General features: G+C 39.3%; 1 protein-coding gene across 2 annotated transcripts in view; it reads left to right on the top strand.

Moving 5' to 3' along the window:
• LOC129776503 (tRNA-dihydrouridine(16/17) synthase [NAD(P)(+)]-like) overlaps positions 1–20,872 on the top strand; it is a 258,069-nt gene that overhangs the window by 122,840 nt on the left and 114,357 nt on the right. For both annotated transcript variants that reach the window (XM_055782183.1, XM_055782184.1), the window contains exon 3: positions 16,740–16,801. The gene's annotated coding sequence lies outside the window, so the exon portion shown is untranslated. The remainder of the gene's footprint in view (positions 1–16,739; positions 16,802–20,872) is intronic.

The following is a 20,872-nucleotide window of genomic DNA, read 5'->3' as shown; positions in this document are numbered from 1 at the left end:
GAGATCCATCGAGGTGGAAAACGTTTGTGGCTAACCGAGTAGCTTAAATTAATTCGATATTGCCAGCAATTAATTGGAAGCACATTCCTACGGAAAAAAATCCGGCGGATCTCCTGAATCGGGGACCCCCGCTGCCAGAAACAATGCCATCAGCGTTACTCCGTCTCATCGATAAAGAGCGAAAACAATCTGCGGCGTCACAAGTCTTCATCGTTCACTCTAATGAAATGCTAGACGGACTGCTCAACAGTTACTCCTCTTACACCCGTCTGATAAGGGTAACCTCCTGGATTATTCGTTTTGGATACAATTGTCGACAAAACGGTGAAGAAAGGAGAAGCGGACCACTTCAACCAAACGAAATGACCGCCGCACACAATAACTTGATTCAATTCGTCCAACTGGAGCACTACGCCGCAGAAATTGCCGCTCTAGAAGCCAGAACATCATTACCAAGTAAAAGCAAACTGTGGGCTCTAACTCCATTTAAAGACGCCAATCTTCCCTGGGTGGGCGGAAGATTAGCCCGGTCAAGCATCGCCTACGATAACAAACATCCAATTCTTTTGCCGGCGAATGCCATCCTAACGCAACACATTTTAAGACACGAGCATGTGAGCAACCATCATTTGGGCCCTGAAGCGTTGTTAGCAACCGTTCGGAGAAGTTATTGGATTCCAAAGGGGCGAAATGCAGTACGAGCGGTAGTGTGAGATGTATTCCTTGTTTCAGAGCCCATCCCAATAAGGGCATGCTTCAGCAGATAATGGGTCAGCTCCCTCCAGCACGTTTGGAGCAGGCTCCACCGTTTTACATAAACGGTTTAGACTACGGTGGACCTATAACTCTCATACAGAGACGCGGACCGGCCTCTCCAACGACCAAGGGTTACATCTGTTACTGTTTTCAGCCTGGCAACGAGAGTCTTTTTGGCCGCTCTACGGCGATTTACTGCTCGCAGAGGTCACTGTAGTCATATTTATAGTGACAATGGGACACATTTTGTGGGTGCTGCTCGAGAGATGAAAGACTGGGTCAAGAAAATGGCTGCAAGTGATCACCATACGCAAGTTGAAGACTATTTAGTTATGGGTGGTACACAGTGGCATTTCAATGCTCCATCGACCCCACACATGGGTGGCCTTTGAGAAGCGACCATCAAGTCAACGAAACGGCACATGAACATAGTAGCGCGCAATGCAAGTTTAACTTTTGAGGAATTCAGCACTTTATTAGCCGACATCGAAGCCATACTAAATTCGCGTCCTATATCGCCAGCATCTAGCGATCCAAACGATGTCCAGCTTTCGACGCCAGGACACTTCATCATTGGCCGTCCGATCACTGCACCCAATCCACAAGAATACACCCCCGCAACTGCCAGAAGCTACGAGGTACGTTACAAGTATCTACAAGAACTTAAAAGGCACTTTTGGGATCGATGAAGTCGGGAATATCTTCTTGGTAGAATTTTGAAGTTTAAAAATGCTCCTGACGGAAAACCACGGCTAGCTACAGTACGGATGAAAGACTACGAAATTGTTCAATCGGTTCACAACCTAAGCAAGCTACCACTGCAAGAAAAACCCAATTTTTTATGGGCGGCATGTTTCGGCTAATCAAAACAAACATATTAAAATTCTTTAAAGCACTTTATTTAAAAAAAAAAAACACTAAATCACTCAACAAAACACTAAATTACTCAACAAAACACTGAATCACGACAAATTCCTGCAAAAAAAGGGCAAATTGTTAAGATTTTAGATTATTTATTGTCACTTATCTCATTAAACAATTACCTGTATTGTCACTTACCTATAAACAAAAAAATAATTGAAACAATTCTCAAAGAATGTGATAGAAATTCACTTACCTTTTAGCAAAGTCGAACAATTACAATCACAATAATCACAATAACGCTTAGTTTGACAGAAACAATATTGCAATAATATTCAAAGCTCAACTGTTATAGCGAAAGTTCGAGAAGAAACCCGACCAAAAGAACAATCAGTATAAGCCATACTATTCAAATGACCAAAGGGAATCATATGAATGGGGCAAAGTGGTGTCTTATTACTTAGTGTTCCTTAATAGATGAATGTAAGAAACCATTGAAACGCTGCTCAAATAATTACTATTTTCTGCACACGATGAACAAAGAGAAGCAATTGTGTTTTTTAGTGTTATAATTACCTAAATTTCTGCATTTGAATCATGATTTTTGGAAATTATAGTTGGCAACCCTGCCCATATGTGGTAGTTGCAAGAAAAAAGTAATTGGTCATTTGATCTGTTGTGTTCCACTAGTCAAGCCCTTTCATTTGATACCCATATTGATGGGGTTTTGAGAAAATATGTAGTCCGCCATTTTGTAGCGGCCTCCATCTTGGATTTTTAAAATCATGAAAAACGCAGTTTTATAATGACTGCAGAGATAAAGGTGTTTTCCAAATTTCAGATCAATCGGTCAACAGGCAGGGGTTCAAATTTCTATTTATGTGGTAAAACGCTACAGACCAATATGTTACAAACATACAAACATACAAATTAGAGGGCAAGCTAAATAGAACCGTTTAAAAACAAAACTGGTCATAGGATGGGAAGGGTGAGGCAGAGATAATATTAATCATTCTGAATTTATTTCACATAAATTGGGTAAAACTGAAGCACACATAGAAAAACTGGATAAAACTGAATAATATTTCAAAAAACTGGAAGATTTTAGGATTTAACTGTTTTACTGGATCGTAGAAAAAGAATTGGAAGAATCCAGTTTAAACTGGAATATTGGCAACGCTGCTTGAGCCTGTGGCATTCTGAAGATGCAATATCCGATTTGTTTAGCTGGTGGGGTAGCACCTCCCAGCCAGACTCCAAAACAATTTGTCGTTTTGTCAAGGAAACATTATGTTTGGCGTTGCCCTGGCGGAGCACGACGAAGTTTGTCCTGGATCGCTGGCTTTGATCTGCCCAGTTGCGAGCGGTACTTATGGGAACTTATCGATTCGTTGCTTAGTAGCATCAGAAGCCCATAAAACTGGATTTCTTCCTAATCTCACGAGATCCCAAGGTTTTTGCCGCTGAACATTGTCATAAATGATCTATTTTTATCACCCGTCATGATTTGCTTCAAAACGGCAACAATTTTCATTCCGATTCGTTACATTTGGATGTCATTTGCTATTTCCCCGATTATCCGCGGAATAGTCGGGCTAGCCCAACGCGGATAACGCTAAAAAGGACAAAAAGTGAGTTCCAAACACGAAAAAAAGTTATTTCGGCATGAAAACTATGTTTTATCAATACATAAAGGGTGTGTCACATCAAATTGCATCACGGAAAAAACGCTGCAGAAATTTAATTTTTAGGAATTATATCTTCAACTTTAAAATCAGATAAGAGTATATAGATCACGTTGGCCATGCTTCACTGTCAATTTTTCGTAAATTTGGAAAAATGTCGTCGAACGAAAAAGAGCGTCGTGAATTAATCCTGTGCACTTTCTTCGAGAATCCGGAGTTGTCACATCGGGACATCGGTAAGATGCTGGGAATCGTCCAATTCACGGTCAGCAGAGTACTAAAACGATACTTCGAGAACCTACCCATCAACCGGAAGGTGAAGAACGGCAAAAATGAATGCTCCGTCAGTGAAAAAGATCACAAGCGCGGAGTTAAGCAGTTTAGACGTGATCCGAGAAGTTCGGTCCGGGATATCGCCAATAAGCCGAATTTGTCAAGTTCATTCGTCCAGCGGACCAAGCAGCGGGAGGGCCTGCGTACATACAAGGTTCAGAAGGCTCCTAACCGCGACGAAAGGCTAAACATGGTGGGGAAGACGCGAGCCCGGAAGCTGTACACCGAAATGCTGACGAAGCCGGATTGCCTGGTAATGGACGACTAAACCTACGTCAAAGCGGACTTTCGTCAGCTGCCGGGCCTGTTGTTCTTCTCCGCAGAGGACAAATTCAGCGTTCCGGAGGAGATTCGCAAGCAGAAACTATCCAAGTTTGCCAAAAAGTACATGGTGTGGCAAGCGATCTGCTCTTGCGGAAAGCGGAGCACCCCCTTCGTGATGACCGGAACGGTAAACGGGCAGGTTTACCTTAAGGAGTGCCTACAGAAGCGCTTACTACCACTATTGAAGCAGCACGAGGGCCCGACCATCTTCTGGCCGGATCTCGCTTCGTGCCACTATTCAAAGGACGTGTTCGAGTGGTACGAAGCCAACGGGGTCACCTTCGTGCCAAAGGAAATGAACCCGCCCAACGCGCCGGAGCTTCGCCCAATAGAGAAATATTGGGCGATTATGAAGCAGGCCCTCCGGAAGAACCCAAAAGTTGTCAAATCGGAGGCGGACTTCAAGAGAAAATGGATTTCTGTTAAAAAAAAACTACAACCTGACGTTGTACAGAACCTTATGGACGGGGTAAAGAGGAAGGTGCGAGCATACGGGCTTGGGCTCGAAGTGTGAATAAAAAGAAAATGCCAAAAGTTGTTTAATAGTTTTTATTTTACTGTCTAAAATTTTCAAAAGGATCGGTCTACTGGGCGAATTTCTACAGCGTTTTTTCCGTAATGCAATTTGATGTGACACACCCTTTATGTATTCCAACGACTTCAGTGCCATGTGAGCGAATTTTCTCGAAAGCAGGACATGTTTGCCATGAAAGACGGACAAGACTGTCATCAGAAAATGTCGAAAAGATCATGTTTTAGAATCAAAACATACAATGAAGATGATTGTGATTTAAATTTATTAGACTAATCCTAGAATGAAGTGATATTTTTGATATTCTATGCACTAATTGATGTTTTAAACTTTATTGTTTACGTCTTCCCTTCTTTACATAATCCATCTATTTTACCCATCTCTACGTTATATATCTCCAACAACATAACAGTTCGGCTGAAAACTTTATAAGGTAACACAGTAAAACAATTTTTTTTCTTGCAAAATTCAATTTGATTATTCAACATAATTGCCTTGAAGGCGATACAGCGATCATAGCGATCTTGCAACTTGTCGATGCCATTTTTGTAGTACTCTTTCGATTTTTCCTCAAAATAGGCCTCAGTTTCGATGATCACTTCTTCATCGGTCTTAAATTTCTTGACAGTGAGCATTCTCTTCAGGTCTGCGAACATAAAATAGTCGCTGGGGACCAGATCTGGAGAATACGGTGGATGCGGAAGCAATTCGATGCCCAATTCATGCAATTTTGCCATCGTTTTCATTGATTTGTGATTTTTCCATTTTTTCACAATAACAAAAGTTGCTGCACTCTCAATGCTGTAACTCACGAACCAATCAACCGATTGCTTCAAATTTTGACACGTATCCATTGAAAGATGGTGCTTTGTGATAGTCAAGTAAATTTTTGCAAGAGGCGCCATCTAGACGTCAACTTTATGAACTTTTCAGCCGAACTGTTAGTTGTACATTTTCAATATTTCGTTCGTTCTTTCGTCGTTTAATCATCCAAACCCGATTGAGCAAATCGTACACTAGGAAGTTTGTTCTTTAATACATTAACAAAACAAGCCCCCTCCTTGTTCCACGAAATTTAATATACGAAATGTGTCACCGAGACAGGCAAGAGGAACCAGAAATTACATATTTCACGGAAACAAAAGCCTTTGAACTGAGCCACTCTCCCACTCCCTCTGCTCCCAGTGTCTCCTAGCAACCGCCGATGCGTGCGATTTTCTGGAGGCAAAGTAAGCTGAGCTGCTCTTTGTTCGTGGCAAATTGCGCTTCGAGAACTTTTCTGAAAGTAGTTAAGCCAGGAAGTGAGTTCCCGACGGCGGAAGCCTATGCATAAAAGTTTCACAGCGGCGGGGTGGGCGGAACGTTTCACGTTACCCCCGGTTGGGGAGCGCATATGCCGACACCTGTGAGTGATATATTGAACGAATTTTCACACTAACTCGATGATGTTGGCTTGTGTTTTCGTAATTTTTTCGTTTTCGTTTTTGTGTTTTGCGTAAATTTTTCTTCCGTGCGAAACATGGTTAAGAGGTGATGTGCGAAGCATTCTCCACATGTTTTATGATTTAATCAAGTGTATTGCAATCCAATTCCATCGAATGTTGAATAGAGTTTAGATTGAGTAAAAGTTCATTAGGGCAGTATAAACTGTTCCAATTAGGGTACCTTTGCTCATTCCTTCGAATCGGAAGCAGTAATCATTAAAATTGACCGCCGTACGATACGCCGTAATGCATCTTCATCTGCATTATCATGATGCTGTTCCCTAGCCTCTCGGTGCATTGGAAAATGTGTTTCCGACACAGAATTGCGTGAATTGGCATCGTTCTCAGTTGTTATCGATCTTGTCGTCCTCGTTCCATATTTGCTATGACGCCGGTAAACTTTGCTCCGATCCAATCTGCGTCATACAATGGACTGTTTCGGGAGAAGGGGTTCATTTCGCAGAAACATTGCCACTAGCTTATCACACAGCACGGTTTAATGAAAAGGGAATGGTAATAGCTCTGTTTATGATGTTTTTGTCGAGAGTAGCAAGCGATTGTTGTCCTTCAAAAAGCGTAATTTTCGGATGCAAACTGTACCGACTTAACATTGAGCATCATTCAAATAAGGTCACATCCATGGTTGGTGACATAATCGAGGATTTGTTAATTGAAATGCGCACTATTTATAATTGATATCCACAGGTCGGTGCCGCTACAATGGAAAGTCGCGTAGAGTTCATTCTCGGTATTCACAGGAATAAGTTACTTTCCACTCCAGTTCACATCAATCCACAACGTTGCAATCCGGTGTTATCCCCGGCTCCAAAACAAACGATTTCCATTACAACGAAAAAAAAAACGGAATACAAAAAATCGTGACACTACGAGAGGAGCAACCATTGTACCCCGATGCTCGGCTATAAAACAGCCTTCACACGCGTTTAAAATAAGACCACCGACGACCATGAAAAGTGCAGTCCCCATTCGGGAATGAATTCCCTCTCTCTCCGTCCGCACCACCAGAACTCACTGCTTCTGTCCTGTGTCCCGGTTCGCTCAGGGCTATTCAAATAATTTCCTAGATGTCCAATTATCCTAGCGGATGAGACCAGTGACCGTTTGGGGGACGCGCGGTACGGAAGCAAAGAGCGCAACGGCAAAAGAGTCATCACAAAAGGGCAACAGTAACCGTGACAGCGAAAGAGGAATAAATAAACGGAAAGCTTCGCAAAAATGAAAATCTATAGCGTGGAACAGTTCCACCGGACTGGACTGGACTGGAAGGGACCAACATCAGCACCACGGACGCACGGATATCCTGGGCGTAATTTATGAATGAATGGGGGGAGGAAAAGTGTTACTCCACAGCAGTAAATTTCGTCAATAGAGGCAAGAGCCAAGCAGATGGGGAATTGAATTTTCATTAAATCAAGCGTGATGAGTATCATGTATGCTTTACTTTCGTTATGTTATTAGTGGAATATTAAATAACAAATAATGAATTTAATAGTCGGTCGTTCGTCACATTTCCGCAAGATTTTGATCATTTGCACGAGAGCGAAAGATCTTCTGAAATGATTGCTGTGAGTGAAGCACATTTCGAGGTAAACAGGCTGTTGGAAATTGTGGTACGTTTCGTCTCAAATTCCGAGCACATAAGCTTTGTTGGCCATTGAACAGTGTCTCGTTACTCAAAATTGTACTTTTTCGCGAAATTTATTTGTTTTTTTGATACAATAGAGCCTTTTTTTCATTTGTCTACAAATACATATTCATGGTTTTACAAATACATATTCATGGAGAAAAACTAAAAATAAGTAAGATTACATTTGCCTCAAATTCCGAACACCATTTTTGTCACATACTCAAATTCCGAACACTTTTTTCTTGTATTCCGAACAGCAAAAATACAATTTTTTAGAAGGATCATAACTTTTGAACTACTGAACCGATTCAGATGATCAACATATCAAATTAAAGTCAATTAGATATTCGTTTTTGGGAAAAAAAAATATACAAAAAAAATTATTGTGTTTTCGTTATTATTAATTGTATTTGTTTTTTATAGTTCACATGGTTTCGGTATAACTGGCGCTATACTTTTTATATTTTTTCTTGAAGGATGAGGTGTTTTTTAAATAAGATATTCAAAAATCAGAGATGTATTTTTTTTTGTTTTTGAGTTATGATTTTCCATAGTTACGATGTTATGGTTGCGGCAACCTATTGGACCGAATATAGGAACATGAGAAATCCTATTTTTCTGCGAGTGTATTTTCTTAAAGAAGACCAGCTTGTTGGCTTTAATTTGATATATCGATCATCTGAATCGGTAGAATCGATTGAATTGAAGATGCATTCTTGCCCTCGCGAGAACAATATAAAAGCTACTTCATTCACCTCACCTCATTGACCAATTAGGAAAGCCTACCTGTCGCTGTCGTCTAGTCGCTAGCTGGATGACTGATGAATCACGAAAAAATTCAGGTTGTGACAGGAAAACTGAAACTCTTTTGCTGCTGCCCGCAATGTTGTTGCTAATGCTGCTGCTGTTGCTGACGATGTTGTTGTTGCTTTCCTTTCGCTCCTATTACTGGTGTTGGATTTAATTTCTCTTCTTGTTTTCTGGTTTCTCTCTCTTTTGGGTAATGCTGTTAACTACTTCTCGGTTAGAAAATGACTGATTGTTTCGCTCTAGAGCAACCATTTTTTATGCAGTGGATAGGGACCGCATAAAAAAGCTCCGCGTTGAAAATAACTGTTTTCTTAACTGGTTAATAACTGGTTTTTTTTCAGTTGCATGTTGGAACGTTGCTATTAGGAATTATATCATGCAAAACATATAGAGCCGCTGCCTCGACCTTCACGACTTTTTTTTTTAACTTGGTGCATCTGATGACAGCAATCACAATTTTCATGATCATATAACTAATCTGAATTACGAGTGATTTTTCGAAAGGGCGTATTCATAACCATTGAACTCTCCTCAAAAAAAAATCGTAATTCGAAATCCAGATGTCTGATTGGAATATGGTGTTTGACAAAGATGTAGAAAAGTTAAATAACTATTTAGGAAAAATAACACTTCAAAAACACTGTTAAAAATCTTACTAAAAAATTGAATTTGATTTTAAAAACATTTATATTTCAAAGCACTCTCCTTTGATTTTTTTTGAATATTTTTTTAGAAAATACTTTCAATTTAACAATGTTTGATGTATAATGATACCGTGTCGAACTCACCAAAATGAAGATATGAGTTATAAAAACTTATGAAACTTCAATACTTTGCGAAATTATAAACATTTGAGAAAAGTCATATAAGTACTTGTGCAATTTATCATTTGGTAGCTCATAATACAGAATTTCTTTCCAAAACTTTATATATCCCTTTTACGTTACTTATCCTTTTCTAAATAAAAACAACAAAGCTCCATTTATTATGTAATTCGATGTTGCAAAGGCGACGTTTTTTCATACATTTTTTCTCGCTTTTTGAAACCTTACGTCAGATGCATAATTGTTTCAGCATTTCCAATTTGTCATTTCAGTTATGATGGCATATCATAAAGAAAACATTTTTGAACAATCCTAGTGATTTTTTTTTTGATTTAGTAAAAGGTATGGTCGAACAACTAGATGCGTAAAAATCAAGTATCGAACGATCTGAATAACAAAAAAATTAAACAGAAACTCACACGGAGAAACACCTCCTCTCACTACTAATATGTTACATTAACGATCAATGCAAACAAAATTTAAAAAACATACAATCTACTAGAAACGGTTGTATGCATATGGTTTCTCAAACAACTTCAACTTTACAATATCACTTCTTCTAAACAAATTCATTTACAGGTTAAATTATTTGCACCTCATTTTGAAGTACCTGCGTCGTCTATGTTTAGTTGTGCCTTAATTTCAAACAAAGATTTCGTATTAGAAAAAATAAAATATTACATTTTACGACGAAAAATGTAATATTGTAAGTGTAAAATCAAAAAACCATTTTTTGATTCATGCTCTTAAAGTCAGAAAATACCTTTCCCATGTAAAAAAATACATACATTCGGAATCTTCCAGGGGGTGATAAAGGATCATATTTGAGGAAAAAATTCTCTACGCGTATGTTTGAATTTCAACAATATTATTGAACTTTTTTTTCGTTGCTGGCTCTTTCTGCACCCAAAATTAATTTTTGGGTGCAAAAAGCACATTTTTTGGCACCCTTATATATAACATTAAATAACAGAAAATGTGCTACTCTCCCATACTGGTACTGTATTTTCATAATATATATGGCCAGAGATCGAAATGGTCGCCTATTAGAAAGAAAAACATCCGTTTTCAGCCACAGGAGAAAATAGTTGAGAATATGAGAGGCGAGCAGTGTTTGGATATTAATGTTTGAATATCGAATGACACACAATGTGTCATGCAAGTAACCCCTCATGAATGTATAACCAAACATGAGTGGATCATTCAGATACTGTTTTGATTGACAACACTTGTGTTACACTAAATGATTGAACAAAAAGAGGAACGAAGACTGTTGATTGCATATCCGAGCTGTATCAAACGTCGCACATCATTTTCGAAACCTGCATACAAGTTTGAACCGCATATATCGTCCCGTTCTACTATAGCGAAAACCACTGCACAGCGAGAAATGATACAAGAAAAATTACGTCATCATTCGGTCGCCATTTGCGGAGAGTAGCGAATGGGAAAAGAGCTAAAACGAGAGAGTTTTTGTTTCTCACTGAAGCGGTGTTGCTAGTAAAACTATGCGGTCTATATGAATTTATATATTTCAAGGAATAGCAGCGTTAATCCTTTCGCTACGAGCGTCGTCTATAGACGACATCCGCGCGACGAGCTGTGTGTACGAGCGTCGTCTTTAGACGACATGAAATTGATTCTGCTCTTCGATCACACCAGCGCGATGTGCATACTTTTCGGCGCAGTGCTCCGTACAGGGGTAGCACTTCGGCGGAGCACACTGCCGTAATGAAAGGGTTAAAAATGAAAAATATAATCTGACTACCCTTCCATGAGCCTCTATCTAGCCAAATAATCATATATTTGGCATTCTCTTAGACTTATGAATCAGAATCTGCTACATTAGTTGAATATGAATCATTCGTATGAATATGCGTAGTTCGTATGATCCTGCTGTTTCATGATGCATGGAGTGGTTCGATATGTATATGTTAGAGGCAAAGAAGAAAATAAACTTTCTGCACCGAAACCGATCATGACGGCTTTGGTTTGTTGGCTCGTGTGCCATGAAGTGCGAACCGAAGCAGAGATGTCTCGTTCTCTTTTGTGTCGTAATTTGTAGCACGTAAAAGCAAAAGAAAACCACTGGGGGAAATGGTTTTTGTATGATCATATTTGAACGAACGAAAGCGAATTATTCAGTGAAAGGATCAATCGGCAAACACTGGAGGCGAGAGAATGTTATACGCTCACTTTGATTTCCGCGAGAAACGTAATGCAGCTGAGCGAGAATTTCGATCTCTAGTTCTGATCAAGGACGTCTTCGACTACCTTGAATTATCCATAACGTCATCGCGAACCTGCTCAACATTTTCGATTACTTGCTGGCGACCTGAACAGGGCAAATCCATTTAACTCCTAGCTCTTCGGAACCAAGAATACCAAATCTAGTATGTTTTCAAATCAACAATGACTCCAATTTGACTTCGGCCAACGTGTAACCCATGTCGAAATGACATCGAATAACTATACTCAATTCATTTCTGGTTGAACTACCCCGAAATTCGTATTCGACTGTTCGATCTTGGTTCGCGGTTCAAAAAATCTTCTACCTAAAGCTCGAATCCTTCAATATCGGGACGCACTTATTGCAGTCCTGTTACTGGTCAGATCTGGAAGTTGCATTCGAAATTGTTGAGTAATATTGGGCCAAACTACGGAACGTCCGATATCGCCAAGAAATACAATGCCAGCCAAAACACCGCCAAAAAGATTCGTCTGCGAGAAAGATTTTGATTTTTTCGTGCCAACGTGCAAGCAACCAAACAGGACACTGAACCAGAATCTAGTGGCCTACATCGCCCGAAAAGGGTTCTTACGCTCCTTACGGAGTACGAAGGATGAATCCTCATGGATGATGAAATTATATAATAGGCACTCCACGGATTATGGGCACCTTCCGAACAAAAATTCAATAACCACGCTGGTCGAGATGATATCCCTAGTAAGTTCAAATTCATTTTGTTGATAAATCCATAAGAAAGCTTATGATCTAGTGAGGTATTTGCAGCTGCGTATAAAAAACCCAGATTTCTAAATCTGACTATGGATTCCAAAATGTTCAATTAGGAATATCTAAAAAAAAAAATATTCTTCCGTACATCTTCCGTACTGTAAAATTTTGGCCTGATTTAGCAAGCTGCTACTATAGCGGAGAAACAAAACAGCAGTATCGCAACAACGCCAAACCGGCTGTTGAATCTTCAACGCACCGCTGTTTTTGGTGGACGGTCAGCAAACGCGGCACCCATCGCGCGAATAGCTTTTTCATGTCCAAAATGTCGTGCAAAATGTACGTGCAATTTGCAATGCATACGGCCTCAGCTGACTCGCGTAACTTCACTTTACGATCGTTCAAAACGAGTCGATACACTTGTTATACGATTTATGGATTCGTAGCCTCTTTTGGCTTTCCAGAGCAAGGTGCTTCTGCGGTGCCTGTACGGTCCATTTTAAATTCACTAAACCAACGATAAACTCTTGTTCTCGAAGGAGCAGAAGTAGAATAACATTTCGTCAACCCCTGCATTGATTGTTTAGGAGTTTTTCCCATCAACAAACAATGTTTGATCTTAATACGAAATTCCTCTCTTTCCATTTTCTATACGAATGCTCAGGTAATGACACTTAAACAATTGTAGTTTGTGAACAAATAAACGAAATGTAATTAAACTTCACACATAAGCTAGTGACAGATGAACCTCTCGAAATGAATCTTGTTCATTTTTAGTGGCGCCATCTGTTAAAAAATCCCGGTACTTTTTAGCCCATGTAGTATGTAGATCTTAACTATTTAGACGTGCATAATTGAATATACAGAAGAAAAAGGCATTACTAGCCTTTAATGGTATTTTTGGGTACTTTTTTGAACAGAATGTGGTTCCGGATTCTACCACGTTATCTCATCTAACCCGTAATGGATACAAGTTCATACAGAAAGCGGTTTTTTTTCAGGGCTTCCATTTGATGTATCAAAAGAGAAAAAATATACAGATTTTGAACAATTCAAAAACTCAATTCAAATGCAATTCCTACACAATCACAGTCCTATGTCAAGATCCCGTCCGTGTCCTTAGGTCATAAACTTTTTAAACGGTTTTATTTAGCTTGCCCTGTAATCTGTTTGTATGTTTGTATGTTTGTATGTTTGTAACAATAGGGGTTTTCCAAAACCCTATCAATATGGGTTGTACAAATGAAAGGGTTGTACTAGTAGAATACGGTTATTTAAGAAAAATGCAAATCCAAGATGGCTGCCACTACAAAATGGTGGACTACATATTTTCTCAAAACTTCATTAATATGGGTATCAGATGAAAGAGCTTGACTAGTAGAATACGGTTATTTATGATAAATGTAAATCCAAGATGGCTGCCACTACAAAATGGCGGACTACATATTATGTCAAAACCCCGTTAACATGGGTATCAAATGAAAGGGCTTGACTAGTAGAATACCGTTATTCATGAAAAATGCAAATCCAAGATGGCCGCGATCATAAAATAGCAAATTACTTTATTAAACGGTTTTATTTAGCTTGAACTGTTCGTATGTCTGTAGGGTTGTCCCACATTAATGGAAATTTGAGCAATAGGAACTAACCGAATTTATAAAATACCTTTATCTCTGCTGTCATTTTAAAATTGCTTATCTTGAAAAATCCAATATGGCCGCCGCTACAAAATAGCTGATTCCATATTATCTCAAAAAAAAGGTTGATTGAGATATGTGTATCAAACGAACGAACTTGACTTGGAAAACACACTATATATTTTCTGCAATCCGCTCAATATCGGTATCAAATGAATTTTTTTGATTGATAGAATACAGCACAATGGTTTTATTGTAGAGAAATATTCTAATGAAACAGTTAATGTACTAAAAACTAGAAAATAAAATAAGTAAAAAAAACTTTTTAAGTTAAACGGTTTAATTGTGATTAAACATAATAATGTACTAAAAGCTAGAAAATAATTAAGCAAGTAGCAGTTAACAGTTATCACACCTCTCCTTCATTAGTCTAGGGCATTGATAATACTAAAATAAAATCGTGGGGCACGTTGGATTTCCATTATCCACAATAAGCGAATTCATATGTCCCACGATTTTATTTTAGTCTTATAAATGCTCTAGACTAATGAAGGAGAGGTGTGATAACTGCTAACTGCTACTTGCTTAATTATTTTCTAGATTTTAGTACATTATTATGTTTAATCACAATTGAACCGTTTAACTTAAAAAGTTTTTTTACTTATTTTATTTCAATTCTTTGCTCATATACTCAGCACATAGCACATCTGTCTAAGCTACATGAATCGTTAGAATCGTGGTTATCTAGTTTATGACATTGTTTTAAGGTAATCATTGGAACTAAATTAACTAAAACACATTTTCAAAAAGAATCACCATTGACTCAAATAATTTATGGACCATAAAATAGTATCACATTTGACGGAATCGTACTTATTCGTGGATTAATTGATAAAATGATGATTTCGATATATGAAACGACGCATAGAACATCACGAATAGTCACTGCATTTTTTCGTATTTTCAAATCCTCGAAAATAAAATTTCGACTGAAAAATCCATTGATAATAATTTCAAGTTATCAGCTGGCGGGACCATTCAAATAAAGTCTTACCTCCAAAATTTTCCATCTAATCAAACTAGAACTCACTCAAAAATGAAGAAAAGAGATATACCTTCCCACTGACCAAACTCAAATTCAATTTATCCGCCCTATCTTATCCTCTGCGCAACCGAATTCCTTCCTCTTCAAATCCCAACATAACTATCAGAAAAGATGACTCGAATAGCCTCAACCTTTTGACAATTCAAAAGTTTAAATCCGCTCATTCCGAATCATTTCGAACGAATCCCAATACTGGGGATAGTGGCTTCCGCCCCCTGAAGCCCAGCAAACGAACGCGACGAAGGTGTGAAGCAACGGTGAGCTTCCAATTGAGATACCATCTCTAGAGCCGTTTTGCGATCTTCTCGATGGCTTGAAACACACAAAAAAAGAGAAGGCAAACGAAAGTTTTCAATTTTCGATTAAACTTCGACACTTGACCGCCGTTAGTTTTTGCCACTCAGTTTGAAGTGTTGTATCTTTCTTATATTTTTGTTTTGCGATTTTTATTACTTCTATTGAGCCTCGGTGGCTTTACTTTGGAAAATGTGTCGGAATCAAATAGTGCAAAGGTAAAAACTAAAATGAAAGCCAAACGGAAAACACAACCTTACAATACGCTGTACATGCGCTAAACTGTTCCCGCATAAACTTCGGATAACTTTGAAACAAATTGCCTTCTCACGAACAGCTTCCTTGAAAGATGATTTATAATTCATGGTATTTACACTAACCTCTGGAAACAGTTTCAGAGCTTCTCAACTATGGCTTCGCTAAACTGTGAGCACATCGAATAGCATTTTCCATACCTCCATTCATGTTTTTCTTTCGCTAGTAAACATGTGTGCAAACGTGAGCAACATTGTGGTGGCAATAAATCATAAAATACTAATGATCGCAGAAAAACTGAGCTGTTTTTCATGGGCGAAAATGTGAAACCCACTCTAAAGTAACCAATATTTCCTACTGGTGCGTTCAAGTTTTATCGTGAACAGTGCTTCTGCACTTCAGATGCTTTCGAAGAGTTATTGCAGTTTCATCCTGCAGGAGTATAACCATCATCTCCTGCCTTCGCTTCTTATCCGCTTGGCACCAGCACTTCTGTAATGGCGCATCATTGGCTGCTTGATCGGTTAGCAGGTATTATCTTCGCTCCATTTATCACACAGCCACACCAACATAGTTACCAGCACTGCGATACCACCATCTTCACCAAATCATCATCATCTTTATCATCGTTTCAATCGATGTTGTTCCAATCGAAACAGTCACAGATTGTTCACCGCAGAGCAGTGGAATCCGCAGCAATGAAATGTTCCTCTAATGCCCAAGTGTATGCAAGGCGGGGGGGGAGCTCCCCACACGGAGCAGCGCAACACCATGCTGTCTATGTCCGTGATGAAAACTTTCGTTTCAACGGTCTGTCTTCATGCATAATTTATGGCCGTTCCAGACTGACTGGACACTTCGGCAACGAATTTCGCCAACCCCGGAGCCCGGACTGACGTTGATTAAGATGTGCATTTTGTCTCCACGTGGCGGACTCGTTCCGCAGTGCAAATATAATTTATGCAAACAACTGCTAATGGGCATGTCACCGGAAAAGTGTGAAAACCGGAGGAGGGTATCATTGTAGGAAACCGAATATGCTAACGCTGCGTGTGGTTATGTACTTCGCACAGCGGTTTGGTTCGAGAGAATATTTATATTCTTCAGTTTTTTCTGGTTGCCTCGATAATACAATGAAACAGTCGGAAGAAACGGATATCTTACAAATCAATACATTGTTTTTATATACAATCGACGAGTTATAGATTCATTTATATTTCTTTGTTCTATTTCAGTGGGAACGCGTGGCTATTAGTTCGAATGCTATTCATCAAGCTGCTCCATATTTCAAAAACAGGTATGTTGATAAAAACTAAACACAAGAATTCATCCAGTCCTATTCCCCATAAAGTATCTTTATGTTATTAATTTACATGTTTAATGAGGGCATAAATAATAATAAAATTATTATTATCGATTATTTGGTTTATCTGTATCTGTTCGATGTTTGCACACATATTATCCGTGTTTGTCGGAATACCTTTAAATCTTTGTCTCCTTTGTTTCCGGACAGTAATTTAATTTTGTCTCGATTCCGTTATTCAATCGGTTTCTGGAGCGTAATATTGTTCCAGATGATTGGAGACAAGTACGAGTTTGTCAGACAAATTACACTCTCGGGGTTTTGTGAGAAACATTTGAACATTTCTCACGAAGATTCGGCAATAAGCCGGTTCTCTTACATGGGCCTCCCAGGGCTCATGTTTAAGCCCCCTTTTGTACAACGTCTATGTAAGCGACATCGACAATTGTCTTACACAAAATTGCAGCCTAAGACAACTTGCAGATGATGGAGCAGTTTCTGTCGTAAGATCAAACGAATCCGACCTGCAAGAACCCTTACAAGATATTTTGAACAATTGTTCAACCTGGGCCATTCTGCTAGGGATCGAATCCTCCACGGAGAAAACAGAGATGGTGTTTTTTTCTAGGAAGTATGAGCCAGCAAAACCAAAGCTCCAACTTCTGGGTAAACCGATATCTCATGCTATGTCATTCAAGTATATTGGGGTCTGGCTCGACTGCAAATGTACTTGGGGGCCCATATTAGGTATCTGAGTAAAAATATCAACAAAGAATAAACTTTCTCCGTACAATTACCGGCACCTGGTGGGAAGCCCACCCCGAAGATCTTATAATGTTGTATCGAACAACTATTCTCTCATTGATGGATTATGGCAGTTTCTGTTTTCAATCAGCTGCCAAAACACACCTCATTAAACTCGATCGAATTCAGCATCTTTGTCTCCGTATTGCGTTGGGATGTATGCCCTCAACGCATACCATGAGTCTCGAGGTTTTGGTAAGCGTACTCCCTCGAAAAGATCGCTTCTATTTATTATCTCTTCGGTTCCTCATTCGGTTTAAGGTTATGAACCCATTGGTGATCGGAATTTTTTAACAGCTGATCGGGCTAAATTTTCATTCTGGATTAATGAGCTCATATCATGAATTTTTTTTTATCTGTCCATGAAGCAGGAAATCCATGGAATTCCAGATTATTATCGATCGGAGTTCGTTCCAACGATCTTCAAGGCAAAGTATGGGCGTATCGATTGTGAGAATATATACTTTACCGATGGGTCCTTAACGAACGAGTTCACAGGATTTGGAGTGTTCAACGAACTTTTAAGCACCTCCCACAGTCTTCAGAATCCTTGCTAAGTGTATATTGCTGAATTGGCAGCAATTCACTGGGTGCTGGACAGCCTCACGACCTGTTGAACGCTATTACATTGTAACGGATAGTCTTAGCTCTGTCGAATCTATCCGTTCAGTGAGGCCGGAAAAGTACTCGCCATACTTCCTTGAGAGAATATGCTTTATCCAGACGCTGTTATCACCTTTGTCTGGGTCCCTTCACATTGCTCAATTCCGGGTAATGAGCGGGCTGACTCATTAGCAAAGGTGGGTGCGATTGAAGGCTACATTTATCAGCGTCAAATCGCCTTCAATGAATTTTATTCTTTAGTCCGCAAAAATACCATCGCTAACTGGCAACGCAAATGGAACGAAGATGAATTGGGCCGGTGGCTCCACTTAATTATTCCTAAGGTTAGCCTCAAACCGTGGTTCAAAAGTCTGGACTTGAGTCGGGACTTTCTTCGCACCTTCTCCCGACTCATGTCCAATCACTGTTCGTAAGACGCGCTACTTTTTCGTTTTTATCTTGCCGACAGCAATTTCTGCGTTTGTGGCCATGGTTACCACGACGTCGAACACCTTGTTTGGTCGTGCGAGTTGTATCTTGTCGCCAGATCGAATTTAGGGCCTGATTCACGAATACACTACGAATACACTTCACGGTGGAAACGGAATGAAACGTATTCGCGATGACAACGGTACGGTGTCGACATCTGGATACGAGATTAGTTTCCCACTAAACTTATCATTATAATATCAAATTATCTTCAGATGAAATATTTGTATGAGATTATTATACCACATGAAGAAAACAAAGTTTTCCACTCATATTGAATACCAGTTTGAAACGAAGAAGTTAATTTTCATTAATGATTTTTTATTTGAAAAGTGCTCATTCTGCCTGAAAACTCATCTTTATCTTCGACACTTCACTAACTCGTAAAACGTAGTTCAATGGCGTGCCGTTTATTTCGTTTCCACTGTGAAGTGTATTCGAGAATCAGGGCCTTAATAAACTCCCTTCGGGCCCGAGGAAGGCAGCCCAATGTACCAGTAAGAGATGTTGGCTCGGTTATGAGAGATGTGTCCCAAATATATGTTTTCCTTAAAGCTGTCGATCTTCGAGTGTGATTGTTCTTACATCATTTTCCTCTCCTTTTCGTCCTACGCGAGCTTTCGGTTTCCTTCCTACTTTAATAAGTTAAACTCCAAATACACATTAGATGTAAGGATAGTTTTAAGAATTGAGTGTGAATGAGAATGTAAATGTGAGTGTGAGTGTGAACATTATTACAATCTCCTTACATCCCATTCTTTTCCAAATGAAAATGTGTCACCTTTCTAAACTCGAGTCGACCGCGAGTAATCGGTTTGTAACCATAGAATTAAGGAAACATGTTGATATATTTTAGGCAAATATAGTTAAGAATCTGGCTCCTTTAAACCTATGTAACTGAGCCTATAAAAATAAACGTATTAATAAAAAAAAGTAATTCAATCAGTGATCCAAGAGGGCTTTGAAAGCCTCTATGTTTAAGTCGACATCAATTATCTGAGAGTGATTTCATCCTAATTTCCTAGAATTTGTGAAAAGATTTTTTCTAGCTTGAGCTTGGGTAGACTGTACAATTCGTATTTGCTCTCCGTGATTGACCTGAACCAACCAAATTGCACAAAGAACACACAGCATGATGCTTGGGACTAGCAATTTTCGGTGATTCGAGCTTTAAATGGTCAATAACGACACCGGCCACGTCCTTACAGTCATCAGGGGAAGGGAAGGACTGTTAGTATGATACTCGCCGTCCGAAGGCCAGAAGGGTCGCCTCTATAGCGTGGTTCCCTAGCGATTATCATGGGAAGGATAATTGTTAGTGGTAAAGGATACGAATCAGGATTCACTGAGGGTAGTGATGTGATTATGCAAACGTGAACTATCGACCATTCGATGAAATGAAAATCCGAAAATGAGTCTCTTCACGCGGTGGAGATTTTCTTAGGTATCCTAAGAAGGAAAACCAGTTAATATAATTGTACCGGCTATATATGTCCTATTACTTGAGTTACCTGAGAAGGTAACCAAGAGAACTTCTCTATAACCAATCAGACCCAATATATATTTCGTTTTATTCAACGCATGAACTTTTATGAAGGGCTAATCGAGATGGCGAACCAATCAAGTCAACCCTGTGCGAGGTGCAAGAAAAATATAAATTCGCGAACCGGAAAGCCTTTACAGTGCGACGGAAGGTGTAAACAGTGGTTTCACAAGGCCTGCACATCGTTATCTGATGCGGAATATCAGGAAATCCAGACGGTTCCTGATAAATTTTGGTTTTGCATTCCTTGCAAGGAAAACCGAAATAGGAGCAGAAGAAGTACGATCAACATGGCTGACCCACCGTTGTTGTCTACACCACGCAATACTGAAAGAGATGCTGATTCTTCTAATCTGGAAATTGGAATTGGGAGGATTGAATCAAAGCTGGATAAACTGATTGGCTGGCAGCAAGAAGTGATATCGGAGGTGCGCAATATCCAAGTTGCACTTAATGAACTACGTACCACAACTGAAACTCTAATGGATGAGCAGCAACAGTTACGTGAACCAAATGATGAGCTGCGAAAGAAAGTAGAATGGTGTGAAATTGAAATCGACAAACAAAAGCAAGAAAAATTGAGCCATTCTCTGGAAATGTCGAACATTCCGGACATGGAAGGTGAA

The sequence above is a fragment of the Toxorhynchites rutilus genome, chromosome 3, assembly GCF_029784135.1.
Source record: "Toxorhynchites rutilus septentrionalis strain SRP chromosome 3, ASM2978413v1, whole genome shotgun sequence".
Taxonomy (NCBI): Eukaryota; Metazoa; Arthropoda; class Insecta; order Diptera; family Culicidae; genus Toxorhynchites; species Toxorhynchites rutilus.
This window is presented reverse-complemented; position numbering and strand designations above follow the sequence as displayed.